Raw genomic sequence first — 21,339 nt, forward strand, 5'->3', positions numbered from 1 at the left:
TTGTACAATTTAATAATGTGTAAAAATCGTGAAAGTTTAAATCAGTGTTAGCGGTAACTGTAGTCCATGGATGCCTATGGCGTCAATAACAGTGATGTTTTTGTCGTACCTGTCACCGTGGTGAAATAGGGGCCAGATTACGCCGCGCCGCGTGGAACGTGAGGTGCATTGGGGTAAATGCATACCATTCACTCAAGGAAAATAATCTCCCTTATAAGATCACTCGTGTGTCTGCCATTTTGTTAAAGCCAATTTTCACCGTAACTAGTTCAATTGAAATTTAGTACACATATGTCAAGTAAGGAAGTAGTAAGTCGGTGATCCGAAGATGAGTAACGTAAATAAATGAACTTTTAACTTTGCGGCGATTTTTGGTATCAGGTTTGGTATCTCACATATCAGATATAATACATAACTATAAGTAGGTGAGCAAAAATGTACCATAACCTAACTCAGAATTGTATTACATAAATACATATACAAAAAATAGTTCAACGCCAAAAGATTAATGGAAGACCTATGTCCTATAATAGGTGAGTTGGTCTTAAACAAAAAATATGCAATAAAAATGTGTAACTGTGGAACCCATAGTGAATCCTACTCGTACATGATCGGTTTTTATATTATGTACCTATAAGATATTTTCTACTTTATACTTTATAAGTGTACCTACATAATATTTACTTATAAGCAGTTGTCACGTAAAATATTTGTAGATTTTTTTGGAAGTATGTGTCACATCATCATCATCTTCCTCGCGTTGTCCCGGCATTTTGACACGGCTCATGGGAGCCTGGGGTCCGCTTGGCAATTAATCCCATAAATTGGCGTGGGCACTAATTTTTATGAAAGCGACTGCCATCTGACCTTCCAACCCATAGGGGGTAAACTAGGCTCTTATTGGGATTAGTCCGGTTTTCTCACGATGTTTTCCTTCACCGAAAAGCAACTGGTAAATATCAAATGATATTTCGTACATAAGTTCCGAAAAACTCATTGGTACGAGCAGGAATTGCAATTCGCACGCTCTTACCGCTAGGCCTCCAGCGATTTTTTTGAAGTATGTATAGCACAAAAAAAATATTTAGAAATGTAACATTTAAGGTAGGTAATTAAAATACGGTATAAACATTATTGGAGAAGACTTGGAGGAAGTGTCATAGGGATCTACATTCGATGCGTGGAAAACAAGTTCTTTTGTCTAATTATAATCCATCGGCAATCACGCGAGCGCATAAAACGAAAATCATTTTTTTTTCACTCCCTAAAACTCCCTTAACCTAATAACAGTAAAACAAAAAATAAAATATAGAGGGTTACCAACCAGCCAAAGAATTATAAGTAGATATATGCACTTATCCCAACGCACCTCACGTTCTACTCTGCACGGGGTTCATTGCCGCTCCTACCGCCGTAAGTAACTATCAACACCTACATTATCAAGGCTACGATCGAAGATAATCGCTTCAGCACTGAAATAATACCGGTGGAATACCGGTATAATATTTTTTATTTTAATTGTATTAATTTAATAGTAAGTAGTGTAAGATATTAGGGGTACATTAGCCAACACTGTTTCCATATATTTTCAAATTTTATTTTGTCCGCCTTAATTAAATTTTGCACCCTGCCGGAACTTTATTTATTTAAATTCTCATTTAATTGATTTTGAGCCTTATGAAAAGTCGTATAGAGTAGTAAATAAAATTTTACATCTGACTTAATGACATCTGGTTTTATTCGGTTTAACTTTAGAAAACGCGTATCTCGACAAAGCCATAATGTAGAAAATTGTCAACAACCAAATGAATTATTAGAATTTAAATACGTCATGAACAGACAAGGAAAGCAAGATTAAATGTATTGTTTCTCTTTCTTCTTTCAATGGAACGCTTTTCCTAAAAGGAGGCCACTAAACTCAAAACGCTATCTTAAAAAAAAACTTGATGGGTCAGTGACCTGTCCCAGTAAAGTGAGGTAGTGTGCGTGAAGTGCGATTGTGTGTGAAATGGGGTAAATTGACAGAATCTGAAAATTTACCCACCTCTACCGTCACCTTAAGACTTTGTACGTATAATTTGGTATAACGGCACCTTCGATTTAATCCTCATGGCATTGTTCTCTAAGCATCTAAATATGCCCTGAGGTGCTCATTGTACATTGTGTTAGGGGCCTCGGGAGAGAACATCCTAAACAGGGTTGGCAAGCTGTACCAATGTATCAGTTCCGATTGAAAAAAAAAAACAATCGTGACTGGGAGAGTCAGAATGAATGAATGATTTATTTGCTTAAACATGTTTATTTATTAAGTTGGCATAATCAGTATAAGCAGGCAGTATCACATGTAAATAAGTATGTATAAGTGTGTATGTGTGTTAATAAGTGTAAATTTTCTTAGAATTGAGCTTTTTGATGCTCAAATTATCAACAAATTACAGCGGTAGGTATTGCCAATTATTTTACATTAAAATCTCATCAAAATCTACACAGTGAACAACGTGAAAAAAAAACCATCAGTTATTTCAGTATTAGTGTCAGGCGGCATTTTACAATTGGTCTCACAAATGACAAAATGTAAATTATTGTAAGTATTTAAATGATAAATTTAAATTTCTAGGTATGAAAAAAGTTCCTTCTGGTAACCCTAATCCTAGAAAATCCTTTGAATGGGAACGAACCAGAATCGAGATCTTTCGAGTCTTCCGACAGCGCTGCAGCCATGATTTATTTATTGACTCATTAAATATTAATGCGGTTGCATAATAATAAGATTATAAGCAGAATAAACAAAAACTTTAACGGCGACCTCAACCAAATCGGTGGGTCAAAGGACGGACTTGTTAGAATAGTTATTTTTATTTACGATACAAGTGCGAAAAAGAGGAAATTCGTAACGAGTGGCGATAAATTAAAACACGACCGAAAGGAGTGTTTTAAATCGACACGAGTTGCGAATTACTTATTCGCACGTGTACGGTACAGTACAACGTTTTACAGTACATATGGGCCCTTTACAATTTGACATTCACACGAAAAGTGCTATTTTACGCACTAGTGCGGGAAAATAGGGCCATATGTACTGTAAAATACATTTTAATTTTAAGTTAGAATGATCGTATGCATTGACACGTGTAACGCCGCCATGTTTTGATAATAATGCTCGAAACAATTACTTGTTTAGAGTTTTAACATTGACATATAGGTATTTATTATAAGAGTTCAATAGATTTTGCATTTTGCATCGCATATGCAGTGTGGAAAAAATGAATGGGCCCTGGAAGGAAAGTGCCTTAAAACCTTATAGTTAGCACATTTTACTTAAAGAATAAGTACGTTCTTTTATTTTTTTAAATAAAACAACACTGCATTCAAAGTTTTTTTTTTAATTCGGTTGTGTCGTCCGGGAATCGTACCGATAAAAAAACTCGCTATTTGTTTCCTATAATTCCCAGGTACCTGAATATCAGGTAACCACGACGCTGTGTATAGAAAACAAGAAAAGAGAACCTAGTGTAAATTCACATCACGTTACATTATCGAATGAAATTTACACTAGGGGTACAGAGTAAATGTGTGAATTAAATGTGCAGCAACATTTAATCCAACCATATTATTATAAAGGAATCCTTCGAAAGTCTCCACCGGCGGCTAACGTTGGGTCTATACATAGACTAGGAATCCTCTAGACGGAGTTTAGAGCAATTATTTCATGAAACCGATGCTGCCAAAAATACTGGGGTGCGGGGGACGAGGTGAGCGAGTCCCGTGCCGTGATGGGTCCGTTCAAAGATACGGACGTCACACAAAGACACTTTGACTCGAAAATGGAGTAAAACTACCGTATATTTGTGGCAGAGGCTGTCGAGAGGATGTCTTGTCTGTGGGTCTATACCAACCAATCCATCTCGTTCATAAGAAATTGCCTATACTATGTTGCCAAATATAGGCTAACGATAAAAATAATTACGTTGAACGTATAAACCTTGCTAACTACTGATGCCTTCAACTCGCCGACCTATGTATTATGCCCAAACAAGTAACACGTCAACGACCGAAACACTGTAACCATCCTTGATGAGTTCGAATACCTTATCCGACTCGATCGATGCGCAAATTACTAGCCTAGGCATACCGTCCTATAATTACTTCCGAGTAGTTCCGAGCTTCCGTCATGAAAATATCACTCGTAAATCCACCGGACATTATGGAGTTCCATCAATCGATTATAATCTCTGAGACATTGGAATAAAGCTCATGCAGATGCCGCAATCATGGTATACATAATAACCACCTTCGCCTTGAGCACATCGATTAAAGAAAGATGAATGTGGTATTTTCGGAACTGGGAAATAATTAAACTTTCATATTTAAAAAAACAAATTCGTCAACTGTTGGGAGGTTAATCGCCTCGTCAAAATAATTACATGTTTCGATGGAAATATATTTAATTTATTATTGGTGTAGAAATCGGATTTAATTTTTTATAAATATTTTATTTTGTTTCGTTCCTTTTTTCTGACCGTTCAATGTAATCTTATGTCTTCTCCATTCGTATGTATGTATTTTTCTTCCATTTTGGACTTATAAGTACCATTTTGCTAAGTGGATTTCTAAGATTAATGTTATAGTAATTTATTCCATAAATGTACACTGTCTGTATATTATGTGTTTAAAACTTGTTTTTTAAATGATTACTGCAAGGCAAACGTGGTTGAGGCCTTTCGTACCTATGAACTCGGCAGTATGTTAAGTTTAGTCGTAAATTATCACCGACTTAGTGATATACCACACGTACGGGTGTGGGATTAAATGGCTTTGACTGACCTACATAATATAGTGTAGTTTTTGGGCGGATCTCATAATTATTATCTTATTTCATTTCTTTGTTTATTTAACTACGCAACAACGCCCAGACATTATGTCATTTAAGTAGATTTCTTGAATATAAAATGTGTTAGATCTGAATTTTGATAAAACATCCATAAAAATGAAGATCTTTATAAGTATACAATACAGCAATAAAAATATGACCATATCTGATAGCTTAATGTTATTAAGGTTGGACAAGGTTAAGAAAATATTATTTAACTCATAAAGAGCCAGCCATCCTGTTCAATACTGACAATGAAGACGATTATAAGATAGAATGGCGTGATTATAAATACTTACAAGTAGGTATACTGTAGAGTTTCGCTAATTCGGTGATCCCTGTAATCCGGACGGTTTTGGCGCCCGGTTTTGCCCCCAGTGTCTTAAAATGGGTTGAAGAAAACGACTGATAGTCCAGAAATTATACTACTTCCACAACAAAGAGATCGTGTTTTCAAAATTAAGTGCGAAAATGTGACGCAGAAGAGTATTTTCTTACTTTCATTCAAGTATTATGTTAATAAATAAAATCCATCTTTAGTCTAAGTGATTTTATACCATAAAAAATCGCCAACAGCCGGTTATTGGCCCGTCCAGATTACCAAATTTCTACTGTATTTCGTATTTGATTTTGCTTTAAAACAAGTCCAAAGTAGTAAAGTATCGATTAAAGGGCTATAACGGAACAGCTCTCAATTAACCTTGGTCCAAGTCAATCCGTTTTCGAAACTAATCAGTTGGCAGCGCGCGTCTTAATAAGTTAACGTCACCTGTTATACAAGAAAACGTGACCTGCTCACAAATGAGTACACGTATATAAAAGGTTCCATAGGACTTCAATGGGGACATACAAGCATGGATTAATTGGCACTGTAGGTTACATTGGGTACGTTTAATGCCTCGAAATTTAGGTTCAAATTCATTTTTATAAAATTGTATGAAGTAAGAAGTTCACATGTTAACAAAAAAACTAGCATTCTAAAACTAACATTCTAAAACAGAAAAGCACAAAGAATATACAAAATTCATATGCAGTTTGTTTGCTTATTTAGACAATCGTATTTGACTAGTATTATTTTGTATTATGTACTTATACGTATTTCGCCTAAAGTAAACAAATAAAGCCACGTGATTCATTAAACAAATCAAAGTATGTTTGTTAGTTTTGTTAGTTATACATATATTCATTGAACGAGTCGAGTGCGTTCAATTGTATAGGTAGGTACATATTTATATACTTAGTTTAGTGGTTTAATACTTAGTAAGAAATTATATATGCCTGGAAATATTTAATAATTATACGCTCTTGCGAGTCTTGCGGCACGGCATCTTCTTGCCGGTTTGTTCGGTGATTTTCAAATTTCTAACAGGTAGGTACGATAACAACAATAGGTTATAAATAAGGATCAACACACGGCTGCCAGCTGTAAGAGGTACACAACCTTTTGCCGACTTTGACTTGTATTCTTCTTTTAAGGCAGGTAGAGGTTTTTATAAATGAGCAGGTATAGCAATCGTATCTAATAGAGTTGGCCGCTTTGTATGTGTACCTACCTATTTAATGGTTGTTTTTGAATGGAAATAAAACTAGTTTTGCTTATATAGTCGCATCTTTGTTGGCAAAAACCGGTTATAGATCACTGCACTAGGATAATAACCATGCCAATAATTACCTATATGATAAACACGGTTAAAATGCTACAAGATTTTAGTCCCGGTTCTAGTACGTAACTATTAAACTTTTATGCTTAAAAATAAATATCCTTACAAGCCATTTTAGTCCCTCATTTTGGTAGGTACGTAACTATCCTTGCTAACTTATATGCTTGAATTAAATATCCTTACAAAAACTTATCTTTCTTATTAAAGCGGCAAAAATAAAGTAAACTATAGGTACTTATAAATAATATCATTGTAGTTCCATAAAAGACAAAAATAAATTTAAATTCATTGTGGTGACTTGCGAAGACTGCAGAAGAGAATACAATTTTTGAATTTGTAATTAGAATTGAAGTCGGTATGTTCCAGATTGCCCGAATAGGCTCACGAATTGGAGGCATATTCTGATTGTAATAACAGGTTATGAATTTGATCTGGTCTTGTTATGGATATGATCTGTCAGTTGAATAACTTTATACACTGACATATACAACATAACAAACTGACATAACAAATATGAATACGCCATACTACGCGCGCGCATGTTATGGCTCCTCTACACGGTGGGCCAGCGCCGGCTACTCCAAGGGACGCAGCCATGCGGTAGAATGAGGTAGCAATATCACTTGCTCCCTCTAATTTTGTTTGCCACTGATACTGTATGAAATAAAAGGCTTGGGATAAGTATGACGTCATGTGAATCATTACAAGCTAGTTGAACCACTTCGCAATTTGCACTTTTGCGTATTATGCGTGGTTCGGTTTAACGCTGCTTGCGATACCACTTATGCAACAACCTGTAATCTTAATATGACGTTAAAATTATATAAAACAGAGCTTCGGCGAATTATTGTGCAGTTTAGTCGTGAATGGATTGCTCCCGTTATGGACTATTGAATTGAGTTTTATGCTGTGTCATCGACAGAAACATAATTGTCTGTTGAACTTGTGTGTAACTGTACCTCTTAAGTATTTACTATTTAGAGTTAGATACACCAGGCAATATTTTTCAATATATTTCAAAGAACAGTTTAACAATAACTACGCGAAATATTTTCATGTTACCTATATTATATCTAGCAGAGAATTTAATTCCGCCTTTTGTATCATTTCATAAAAATAAGCAGTTCCACCGCGAAAAAATATAATAAGTATGTTTAGATTAGCGCTTATATATATGTAGTAGGTAGTAGCTTTGTATGTACTAACTATTAATGCTATGTTAGTTGATGTTTGAGAATACTGTTACTTGATATTGAACTTAGTTATTAAACGTTTTATACCTGATGTATGGACTCTAGTCAAATATGCATTAAACATTCCTTTTATACATAGGGTAACGGCACCAGTGGCCAGCCAGGTACCAGTGGTCAGCCTTTTGAGTCGTTTATTGGTCATAAATATCTGGTATATTCGTTTAAACAAATCGCGAGTACTCAAATAGGAGCTTTGATTCCTTATTGGTTAATACGTCACACGACAGGTGCGGTGAGGGAACGGGGGGAAGAAATATACTCGTTCATACAGGTGCTTTTTGTCGACGAGTGCAATAGTGTCATGTCCGCCATATTTTTTACTGCACGTGGTGTTTTCTTAACAGGCAAGAAAAACTATGTTTTAATGTTAAAAGTTTGTTGTTTTTGTTAATGATTGGTTTATTTATTAGTTTATCTATTAAATTGCATTATATTTGAATGAAAATATCAATATTTCACTTATAAATTGAGGGGGCTGGCTACTGGATAACACTTTTTTCCAAAGAATCCAGTGCCCAGCCCCCCACGGCTGACCTTTGGGTTATTCGTTTATTTTATTATTTTCGAGCCAATGCGACCGCTAGGACCGTTAAATTTAGATTTTCAAATTTAGTTAGGCATGCCCTAGTCAATTTAAAGTAAAACCCAGTAGTCAGCCGCATTTGAAATAACGTTTTAATGCGGCTGAGCACTGGGTTTCGCGGATCCAGTACTCAGCCATTGACCTTGCTTGGTACGTCGCCGCCAAAAATATGTCCACATTTTTAAACCCTATCTCATTGAAATAAGGTTCAAAAGTGTATACATATTTTTGACGTTAACTATTCATAATTATCATTTTGCTTTTTCCTGTTCGGTATATGACTTTTTTTATTCATGATAATTAGATCTGCATAGACTCGATTAATTATTTTTTACCGAATACCTACTAGGAACATAATTATATATTACCTGATTTACCTCGTTAATTTTTGACGGATTAATTATTAGAAAATAAATATTGCGATTCTTAGTTTGCAAGAATAGTGTTAGTTAATTAAGTACCTATGGCCAACAAATTTCAAATTTTATTAAATAAGTAAACAAGTAGGTAAGTAATACATATATGCAAAAAAATTATAAATAAAATTAAAAACTACAACTAACTACAATAACAATAACTAAGATTATTAATAAAAAATAGATATTTGTATAACATCGTTGATTTTGATATATGCAAAAAATTATAAACTAAAATTAAAATCTACAACTAACTACAATAACTATAACAAAAATTATAAAGAAAAAATAAATATTATAATATCGTTGATTTTGATATAAATATTAGTGATTTTGATCTAATTATTATGAATAGTTTATAATAAACTATATATAACTTATATAGGCTGAGTACTGGGTACACAGAGGCTGCTTACTGGATTTTGGAGGCTGACTACTGGAGAAAAGTGCCACTTTTTGTTTAAACTTAATTAGAGATATTATAAAGAGGATTGTTATTTTTTTAAATGTTTTGTTTTAAAACTATGATAAACAATTGATCTAACCATGTCATTTGTTTAATTATCCGACTAATCCTGTAGAAATGCCGAACGTTCAAACTTAAAAAAGTCGTTATAAGGCTGACTACTGGTGCCTTTACCCTATTCATCATTCCTGCAGTGTAAAAAATGCAGGCATTCACGTAAAAAATGCAAGTTACGTAAATATTTAACTAGAAAAATAGTATTTATTTTTGCATGTATTAATTCTGTTGCTGCCAACCTTCAAAATACATAAATACTGAATTTGAAAATCCAATAGGAGCGAAGTCTTACGTCACTATTTTTAAATAAATAAAATTAAAAAAGTCGTCAACGACTTTCAATGTTCTTGAACCCAATGCGGAAACAGTCAATAATAGTAGGTATTTATGAATTTATGACGGATGCAATCTAATATCTGGGTCACACGAACATTTAAAAAAAAGTCTCTGCGTGTCCAAAAAGTTAATACCTGTAAGAATAATGAATGGGTCCTTCGGGATTAATATTCTGGTGGTCGGAGAGTGTTTTTAATCAATAATTACTATAAAATTTAAGTAGGTATCTCTTAATATGATCGGCTAGTTATTTATTTGCTCGAGTTGCCTTTAACTTAGTCGGTATATTAGCAAAGACATATGTAACTCCGTATAAGATGAAGTCTAAGGAAAAAACTGCCTCGGTAATCAAGAAAAAGTCATTCTTGGATAGATGGCGCACACACCTTTGGCCTATGCTGGGCTAGATGGCGTTGACGACACCGTTTCATATTTAACAATTTTAATACAGTATCAGTGAAAGAACATGGTTCGACATGATATAAAAATAATAAAATAATTTATCCATATGTAAAAAGGTAAACGACATCATTCACATTTTTAGTTATGGTATAGATATTCTTCTGTGACTTGTCTGTCATGTCAGTGTTATTAAAATGTGAAAATGTATATTGCAATGCCGTATTAAAATAATTAGTTATTGGAAAAGAAGTGACTGAAGAAGGAATAAACTTTAAATCTCCTTTCTTTGTTTACAGGTCGGTATTATTATTAATACAATGTAGGTTAAAATAAAAACATGTAATATTAAAAATAAATCTGTGTTTACAGAGCAACACATGAAGTTATTCTTTATTCTTATTTATAACAACAAAAGTTGAATCATCTTATACATATATATTTCTTTTTTGATAGTTTATACATTTTCATTTTGAGTTTTGATCGTGTGTCGATAGATGGCAGTGAATTTACTGTGACTACAAAATTTACTATGACAGGACCTCTCCATACTATCTATTATCTTTGGTAAGTATTAGTAAGTTTTGTTTACTTATGCTAAATTAAATATACGATGTTTAGTCAATGAACTGCTTTCACACATCTGTAATAAAGTCGAATAATACAAAATTACAAAGTTATGCATTACAAAAGTGAAATGTTGCCTCGTTATTCAATCACAATCGCTTGAATCAGTATACCAAATTGATCTGATGTTAATTTTGTTAGTAGAAAACTGATCGCATAGATAAAAAGCAACAATCCTATTAAGTATAGAGGTTGAGCAAAAAGTTGACTGCTGTTGGATATGGACGAAAGTAGTCAAGATTGTTTTGTTACTTAATCTATTTTTGCATAACACGCTAGTTGATACCAGTCTACTGCCAGGTACTTTATTATTCACAAGTAACCTAAATCATAACGACAATTTTTGAGCATAAATGTGTATGCTGTAGTAACAAAATTCTTAGAGATAGAAGATAAAGAGAGATTCTTTTGGGTATACGCTAAGATGAGAGTGCCTGCTAGTTTGTATCTCACCTCTAATAATACTATTCGAATCCAAAATTTTAGTTACTTATAATCATAACTCAAGATTAAGTTAATGTCTATAGTTACGTAAATTAGTATGTTAATAGGCTAATTAAATTAGTAGTTTATTTACGTTTATCAACATTTTATAACAAAGAAACCTAGTTCCATGATTCGTGTTTCTATTTCAATATTTATACTAATTAGTCACTTAATTATATTAGAACACGATTATATTGTTTTTAATAAGTACGCTATAATTTGCAAAATACGTAACATCGTTTAGTAAAATACTTACATACTTAAGTATTTAAAAATCTTCGCGTGATGACTTCTTGACTAATAAAAAGAAAACGAATTCAATATGTGCGAGCAGTAAGTATTATTCATCTCACAGAGATTATTTATAGAGGTAACCTACACATATAGATTATTGAACTGTAACATGTTTAAAATGTTAAAGTAACAAACGACTAAGGTCAATGTGGTGAAGACCGTCATAGGGCAAGAACTCTCGTATTTGTATTTTTGTGTGTACCTACTTCGTTCAGACACAGTCAGAAAAGAAGAGACTCTCTGTAAGTGGATTATGTGTATACAAACGCAAGGTTAGAAGCGATGAAATGGCTTGTAGACGATCTTACCTGCTATACGATCTTCTCCACATTCACCTTAGTTAAACTTACAACGCGGTTAACACGAGCTGAATTGTTAGAACATGTATAAATCATTAGCAAAATCTGTATAAAGTCAGCAGTATGAAATTGTTTTTAGATAGGTATTGAAATACCAAATATCCTTACTTATCCTACCAACTAAATCCACGAGATAAGTCCCGGTTTCTAATACATCATTTTTATGTTCATCTTGAGTTAGGACGAGCATTAATTAGTATCAAAATACAATTTAATGTTAATACCAATGAGGAATTATCGACAATTAACAGCATCGAATAGATAATGTTCGCCATTTGATTGGCCATTATTAGCTAAGAATGAGGATCTCAATAGTTTATGAAGTAATTAAAAATCTGGCGCCCTATCAACCGTGAAGTGGCATAATTCTGTCAAATTGCCCTTTGTTTTTTTTACTAAGTAGTTAATCAATTGCTTGCTCTCGTCTCTCGTCTGCTCGTTTGCTAACTAGCAGTACTTATTACATAAAAAACTGTAGTAACATAAGTAAAAGGGTCCCTATAATTATTTATATTTTGGCTGTTTAAGGTCTCTACCCACTACACCGTATCATACCATGACCGTGCTATGAACGTGACAGACAAAAAAAGTATGAGACTATGCCCACTAGCCCGTTCCGTCACCGACCATACCCGTAGCGTGCCATGCACGGACCGTCAAAAATTGTCGGCGAGGATATTTTGCCGGTGCCGAAACGCTCCGTGCATGGCACGCAACGTTGCCAGAACGGTGCGTGCAGACGGCGAAACGGTGAGCCTACGGGTTATAACCGCGTATGGTGACCGTTCTAAGCCAACATATTAGGCAACGCGTTGCCTAATATGTTGCTCGCTCTTGCCAGTATAATAACCATTCGCTCGCTCTTTCTGACGAGTCTGGCTCTCGCGAATAAAACGCGGGTACTAAGGGGATGAAACGCGGATGCTACGGGGATTATAGGCGGATGCTATGGGGATGATACGCAGTTACTACGGGCACTAAACCCGTTATGTACGGATATGAAACAATGTGGACACGGTGTAGTGGGCATAGTAGTCCGTATCGCGTTACATTCCGTGCCTGATACGTTCATAGCACGGTCATGGTATGATCTGGTGTAGTGGGCAGAGACCTTTATGAATATTATTTGGCCACCAGCTTAACAACAAAGGAAAACATCAGGAAGAAGCAACATTTTTGTCCATACCAACAAATTTGTGCTCGTACCTTAGAGTTAGACCGAGAAAAGTCTGCAGCGATTTTGAACGCAAAATGCCACAGAGGTAGAATTATGATCAATGAAAGTAGAGTAGATCATTTCTGTGTTTGTGCCCAGCAGTGGGATATGTATAAGGTACTGATATTTATGACATCCATGGTCATGGACGCAAAACATAGATATTAGGTAAGAACTGTGTATATAAACTGAAGACAAATGATAAACTTATGAAAAAAGAAAATACATTTGTCTTACTATAAGATAATGTAATGCTACAAGCTCATAAGTCTCATAACAATCGATAAGATTAGTGCATCAAACGCGTCATTACACTGTTTCTTATAATTACGTAAAAGGCGCGCTAATGGGTTAGCATAATGGCTGCCGTTTCAATCTCACCAGCTTTCTATACGAGATTAATTCATGCGCTCTATGTTACAGATTAGTTATTTTGTAAATTAGGTATCTCAATAGGGAATATTACGCGTAACTCTGCGTAGGTGGCGCTACACCCAGAATAAGTCACAATCTAAGGGTCTACCGCAAACTAGAGAGTCGAAATTTTGTTATCTAACCTCTCTATCAGAGCTCTTGCATATTCGAGCGATAAAGAGGCAGATAGCCGAGTTTCGAATTCGCGTTTCCCGGTAGACCCTTTGTAAACAAACCGCCTTGATGTATCAATGTCATATTTGATTGTCTGTGAAAACTTGTCAAAAAACAGTTTAAGGTACACTATGTATAAGTTACTCTATGGTATTACATACGTCGCTAGTACTGCACTCTGGTGGCAAAACATTGCAGTAATACTCCCTGTTGGCTTTAGATTGTTTGTTTGTTTAGGTAGTTAGCTACTATTTGTAGGTATTGTCAGTTCAAATGTATGGGCACCTATAGAGTCAAATATTGACATAGTCACATTAATAGTAATACTATCGTAACTTCTAGATGACCTATTATCAGGTGTCGAAGCTATACTAAAGTTCGCAGTACATACATTATTTATTATTAGGCAGGAATGGTTATGGTTTAAGAATTTATTTCTCCAAAAGAATATTACATTCACTTACATAGAGAAATACAAACAAACATTATATACATTATTTACAGAGTGCACGAATAGCATAAAATATATTCTAGGACTAAGCAAAGCAAATAATTTTTTATTAAGAATGTGGGTATTATAATTGTGAAGTATCAATCGGCAACTGGTAAGTACAGTAGGTACAGGGAAATTGTCATCGCGCGAGCGCGGGCGGACCAGGCTGTCGCGCAGTCCAGCGTAACGTGACCTAGACGTTAATAAAGAGAGCGCGCCAAAGATACGCGTGTATAATGGTTGGTCCACGCGGTCAGCATGTCCTCCGAGCTCGCCCAGCAGTAAGCGATAACAGTCCTACAGCATGCATGGGGCTATATTACGTGTTAACTTTCAATCGCTATGGCGTACTACGCGCTGATAGCAATTACTAGATAAATGCAAAATGTAAAATATATTATGTAATTGTTTTTGTTTTTTTTTTGTAATTTTTATTTTTTTATTTTTTATTCTACTTTGCCAGTAACCTCGAGAGCATGCCGAGGGGGCAATATTATTAATCGTTTGTATATAAATTATATATATATAATTGAGTGGCAATAGAGCCCAAGGCGCTAGTAATGATGCCAGACCGTATATTGTGATTGTCCATGTAGTGTGAAGGAGCCGATAGTTCAACAAACCATTATAATTTCGCTATCTAATAACATATAGTGGTTTAGAAAATTAAAAATACATTATGTAAATATATAAAACAGCCGCATTATATAGATTTTGTCACAGACTAAACTATTCGAAGTAGGACCTTGAAACTTTTCTAAGCTCAATTCAGAAATTCTCTTTTGAAATTTATTTGGGACTAGAATTAAAGGGGTGAAATATGTACCAACTGAAAAAGGGGTTGAAAGTTTTGAAAAACTCCTACGCGGGTGGAAGCTAGTTATTTAAACAGAAATTGAAATATGTGACAATATTTTCGCGCGCATACCTACCTACTACGAAATAAACAATTATCTCGTGGATACAATTTTTTTGGCAAAGAGAACATACATAAAACATTAATGCTAAGATATAAAAGAAAACATATTTAGTGCGAAATCCTCATGGTATGCAACCTATAGGAGATAATTATTAAATTTTACAACGGGACTTAATCGCATAGTAAGGATAATGTGTAAAAATCGCGAAAGTTTAAATCAGTGCTATAGGAGATAAAATTAAATTTTAGCTACCCGCCCTACGCAGAGTCTTCTCGGGGTATTTCTTTACGAACCGGTGGCAGTTTATTGACATTCCTAAGCATTGTATTAATTCTCTGGAGTTAGATTTATAATTTCTCCATATCTGTTACTGTATAATGCCAAACGATTGCCTTACTAGAGTTGAACCATGCTAAGTTTTCAAACCAAGGGCTACGTCAAGTATGGAGCCTATTAGGGACATGTATGCATTCTTACTGTCAAGTTTGTGCAAAGTTAGAGTGGTCAGAGCCTAAGCTCGGTAGACTATTGAAACAACACAAGTGCGCAAGCGCGTACGCTGCGCAAGAGCGTTGCGAATGTTCGTGAGTGGCATCCACAATCCTGGCTGCAACGAATTAGGCATAATACCACCCGATATTGTAAAAAAAATAAATTATTGCAATAATCTAGGTTTACAAGTGGATTGTAAGAGCATATTATTTACATTTAGAAAACTTTTACAATCTTTAGGAAGCCTGGTTAATAATACAAATACAAATAATTTATTGAGAAAAGTATAGTACAGTGGTTGCTCTTAAAGACTAAGAATTTATAAAGATAAGTGATTTACAAATGCCTGAACTAGGATTCCCTGTGTGCTGTGTGGAGTAATGGTGCGTATTTGTGCAATCATCGAGCTTCATATAGCGTATCGGCGCAGGAAAATATTGTGCGGATTTATAAATTTACAAAGAACCTTAAGTTTAAAATAACGATAGATACCTATTTAACTGGATTTGATCCAATTTGGCTGACAGAACTAATAGAAAACTTAATACGAGTACTATAAATTAAGAATAAGAATAAATTTATTGATAATTACTAAGAATAGAGTAGCATGCACAAAAGGTTTCCGCTAAGCCCCAAACTAGGCAGAGAGCCTGTATCTTGGGACTTGGGAGAACTATTATATAATCTGTGACTTGGGACTGACAAAAAGGAGTAAGTTGATGACAGACATTTTTGTACTTTTCCATTTTTAGAGTTCCGTACCCAAAGGGCAAAAACGGGACCCTATTACTAAGACTCCGCTGTCCGTCCGTCCGTCCGTCTGTCACCAGGCTGTATCTCACGAACCGTGATAGCTAGACAGTTGAAATTTTCACAGATGATGTATTTCTGTTGCCGCTATAAGATAAGATAAGATAAAAGATAGTTTATTCAAGTAGGCATAATTACAATGCGCTTATGAACGTCAAATAAAGCTAGGTAGACCGGCTCCAACCCTACACCTCTGCCCCGAGAAGATTTAAATCCCCCCTCAATTGGAGGAGGGTATCCCAATATGGGACCGGCAACAAACTCGGCGGGACACATCTTTTCAAAAAAAAAATTATATCTTATAATTAACATGCATTACGAGAAAATAAGGAAAAAGAAATACAATTTAAATTACTATAGAATTCATGCAATTATACACATAAGGTGTAATAGAAATTAGATTTAAAAATATATACATATGTACATGGAATCATACAAATACGTAGCTATAACAACAAATACTAAAAACAGAATAAAATAAAGATTTAAGTGGGGCTCCCATACAACAAACGTGATTTTTGACCGAAATTAAGCAACGTCGGGCGGGGTCAGTACTTGGATGGGTGACCGTTTTTTTTCTTGTTTGCTCTATTTTTTGTTGATGGTGCGGAACCCTCCGTGCGCGAGTCCGACTCGCACTTGGCCGGTTTTTTATATGTAGCTAAACGAAAATTCTACTAATACTGCTGAAAATGCTTGGAAGTCCAAATATGGTACTTCACAGTAATGCTTTCGTCACGCCAGTACGATAAATGCAAACAGAAAGAAACGTACTTACCCAGAATAGAACAATAGAGGAAGTAGGATTTCCTCTTTAAACGTATTTAAACATTATATTCGGCTTATCCTTGCTTTGTCAACTGGACAAATTAAATCTTTGAGGCAGTTAGATCTTAAGCAACCTATTGGATCTTCCTAATTGCTACCTCTATTATGAATAATACAAATAAAAATATACATATGTAAGGATTAAGAGAAATTTCCAATTTCCATACGTTGACTACCGGAGTCCTTACAACATGCAGTCAAGAGTAGGTACAACGTACATAATGTAGGTAGAGTCCGTCTGAGCTAATTTTGCACAGATTAGAATAGGAACAAAGTGGGGGAGTGTCATTATCAACGTCATATCTTCATAGAAGACAAGTCAGACGACGCAACGGAGCCACGCTGTTATGTTGTCGCCCAAATCTAATGTTTAATTTGTCATTGGTCTTTATTTATAGTTTTTCTGTTTCCTTGTATTTTCTCTTTTTTTGAATTTCACAGTACCTTGGTTTTTACTGCAATGCTGTGTCAATTATTTGAGCAATAAATAAATAAAAATTTGATATGAATGATGACGTATAGGTATTTGCAATCACACCTCGTCATTGCAAATGCCATGCAGAATTATCTTGGTCCGACTCTTGGTACTTAATATAATAAATAGAGAATCTTCTAGAGTATTACTGTGTTAAGGCAGGAAACGTGTCGTAGAACAAGGGCTCTTGACAGCTGCTATGTCTTCATTGAGCCACGCAAATTATGTATATTAGATAATTTTAGGACCCGTCGGTCGTTAAACTCGTTAGTTAGTACCTCACTAGTAGCTTCTACCAAAGGTTAAGCCACCAGACTATGTGCGGGATCCCGGCGTAAAGCTGCGAACGCTGTCTGCGAAAATCGACTTCGCACTCGCGTTCGCGGCTTCGCGCCGCGATTCGCGCACGAGTGTGGAGGGGGCCTTATAGTTCGTTTTTTTTAGCATTAGAAAGAACTTGAAAGAAGGTAAGCGATTTTGACATGTCTTTTAATTGAAAAACACTTTTTAAAAATCAATAACTATTACTTATGAAAGCAGAAGACTATAAAAGATCGTATTAGATTCATAATTGTTACATATTTACCGTAATTTATTTTTAAAATGTGTTTTTCAATTAAAAGACACATCAAGATTGTTTACCTTATTTCTAATGCTAAAAAAAATGAACTATAGTATGTATATAATTTGTCGAAAGTTGTATAAATTTCATTTCCTTTATTTATATTTGGTCTTTGTTAGGTATTATTATGGTAAACCAAAACCCATGTCAATAAAATGCGAGGTATCTCGGTAATTCTAATTAGGTACTTGCCGGTGAACTGTGAAGTTATTGAACCAAGATTTTTTGTATTTTTATAAGTCGACGGTACAGTTTCATTTACATAAAACATGAGAGGAATGCAGTTATTATGCGCCTTATTTCATTATTGCATTATTGAAAGTCGTACTACAAGTACTTACCTAAATAGTGCTTTCAATTTGAGTAAGTATATAACTTACCTTATATTTCAACGTTTGTTTTTATTGATCAAACAAAAAGTAAGTGATTAGACATAATATTATTTAGATATAAGACTATCCATTATTGTTTGAGAAACCGATTTCAGTTAAAATGACAAAATCTGTAGTTATTCACAAGTCTCGAATGTTTTTGGTAACGTATTAACGACGGCGGACGAGCTAAAGTGCCAGATAATTTCCGGTGTCCCTTTTTTACTGTCCACTTTTTTATTCTGAAGCAATTTGGCTTTACTTGCCGGAAAATAACCATAACATCATCTACTTATTTTATACAGTAGCCTGAAATGTAAATTTCAAGGTGCTAAGTTAAGACACGAATTTAAAAGGAAACATATAACATCTTATGCACCTATTATTATATTTAGGTTGCGTTCTCCTTGCCCGCAAGGTCTCGTGTTAAGTGAAAACACCGATTTTCCATTACGGCCAACATAAGCAGCCAATTTGAAGTATAGATATCGTTCTAGATACCCTTTTCTATGCAACGTCGTGAAAGTGTCGGCCACTGGACGTGTGTTGTAATTACCCTCAAACCAAATTGCAATGTGCAGCGGGTTGACGGCGCGGTTGCAACCTGTCCGTTCACATTTAAGTTTTCCGGCATTTGCTCAATTATTAAAATAATTTTATGTATTTTCTTCGTCTACAGATGAATATGTCAAAAGGATTGAAATGACTTCGATATTACCTACGTATTAGTATAAAACAAAAGTTTTACCTTAAATTTTCAAAGGGTTGCTCCACTCGAAAACAAATCCTTCACAAAATATGCGTTCCAATGCACAATCGCAAGCACCGATGTTATTCACAGATTCACCTCAGCACTGTAAACGAAAACATTTTAAAAGTTTGAAAATGGAATCGGACTCGTTCGAATTTCGAATGCGCGGGCGCGGCGTACGGCGACGGTGGCGGTGCGCAGTGTTGTGGCGCTGCGCCGCCCCACTCCGTCCTCTCTACTCAAAAAGTTAACTTAAGATAAGGACCCGACTTCCCGCTGCGAGGGCCCTAAAGGATTTAGTAAGGAGTCTATGAACTTTGTTTTTTTCTCTCATTGTCTGGAGAAATTCTCCGTATTTTATTTGGTGTGTATACTACGACGTACCTGCGATCGTCACGTTGTTTACGGTGCTCCTAAGCTGAGATTGTTCGGTCTGTGATTTTGAAATTTACTACTAAAGCAATTTGTAATACCTACGATAAAATTGAACTGTTTTTTTATGATAGGTACTCAATAAAAAATCATTCGCTTTCGCTACCTATATATTTTTCTTCTGCAACATGTGAGGTTATAAATAATACCTCTACCTGTCTTATATTTTGTGTTCAAGTAATTTAAAAATAAACAGGAAATACTGGAATGATTAACTTTTTGACAACATAAAACTTGTATCGCACCACGCTACCCCTTTAAAATGTAATTCAACACCATTAGATAACAATGTACCTATGTACATTTTAGGGAGAAACAAAGGCGCTGCCACCACAACGCTGGTACGTGACCAACGACCCGCAAGATGCAATCTGATAGTTTATGCTTCCTCTAGTGCCATGACTGCCATGTGGGTGGTTTTGGTTTACTATAGATCGTAAGAGTTTAATTAAAAAAAAACCTAAATTTCTATAGGTATACTTTGTTCACAGCCTAAAACAGCATACACGGTTATCATTAATTAATGCTGAAAATAATTTACAAATACGGACGATTCCCGGAATCTAAACGTTAGTTTATGTTTACGGGATAGCGGTTTTGAGTATAGCTTTTATCATTCTGTTTGATATTGTAATGATGACTTGTACCCGCCTATAAAACAAAGCTAGTCGGTTAAATGTTAAATGCCAACACTCTTAGAAAAGAAACACAGCTTTTATCCATTGGGTGAAATTAATTTGTACAAACGTATCTATTTTTATTCCAGACAGAATAGACAGATACTTGGTAATTAAGCCTACAACCGATTTTTTACCGATTGTTTTGTTAAGATGGTCTATTGCTTTTTTGCGCTACAATAGTCATTTTGCTTCGTTAAGGTGTCGTTGCAATTACTTGATGACCACGAGTCAACCACTACAAAACCAGTATAACTGCTGTCAGATTACGCATTATATTTAATTAGCCCAAGCTTCTGATCCCAGAAGTTGGGATCTACCCTGAGGATCCACACAGCAGTAGCACATTACATGAAGCACGGCAGTCCTCGGCTTACATCAACATCAACATTATCTTGCCTAATTAACAGACATAGGAATCCGTGAGGCAAATTTTCTTGACAGGTAGGGACTTCCTATATCGATAAACTCAATTATCGATGCTCGTTCTCTATACTAGTGATCGCCCCCAACATTGTGTGTTTTTTGTAACTATTGCATTGAAGACAAGTATGAAATTCACACATAGCATATTTTAAGTAATCGCTAGGTTATATAAAGGTAGGGCGTAATACTTATTGCACTATAAAATAGTTAATATTATCTCAACCTCTTTATTGATTGATTATCAATCAAAGCGAATTGAGTTATTATTTTATTTGATTTTTACACTTAAAAAAAAAACATATTTTTACAAGCAAACCTTTGAGTGATCACTAGTATGTATATAGAACGAGCATCGATAATTGAGTTTATCGATATAGGAAGTCCTTACCTGTCAAGAAAATTTGCCCCACGGATTCCTATGTCTGCTAATT

At 35.0% G+C, this 21,339-nt stretch overlaps 1 protein-coding gene across 1 annotated transcript in view; it reads right to left on the reverse strand.

Annotated features, from left to right (window-relative positions):
- The window catches only part of LOC134648757 (patched domain-containing protein 3), a 70,959-nt gene extending 51,296 nt beyond the window's left edge, over positions 1-19,663 (reverse strand). The window contains exon 1 of the mRNA XM_063503285.1: positions 19,371-19,663. The gene's annotated coding sequence lies outside the window, so the exon portion shown is untranslated. The remainder of the gene's footprint in view (positions 1-19,370) is intronic.
- Between the last annotated feature and the right edge of the window lie 1,676 nt (positions 19,664-21,339).

The sequence above is a fragment of the Cydia amplana genome, chromosome 6, assembly GCF_948474715.1.
Source record: "Cydia amplana chromosome 6, ilCydAmpl1.1, whole genome shotgun sequence".
Classification (NCBI taxonomy): domain Eukaryota; kingdom Metazoa; phylum Arthropoda; class Insecta; order Lepidoptera; family Tortricidae; genus Cydia; species Cydia amplana.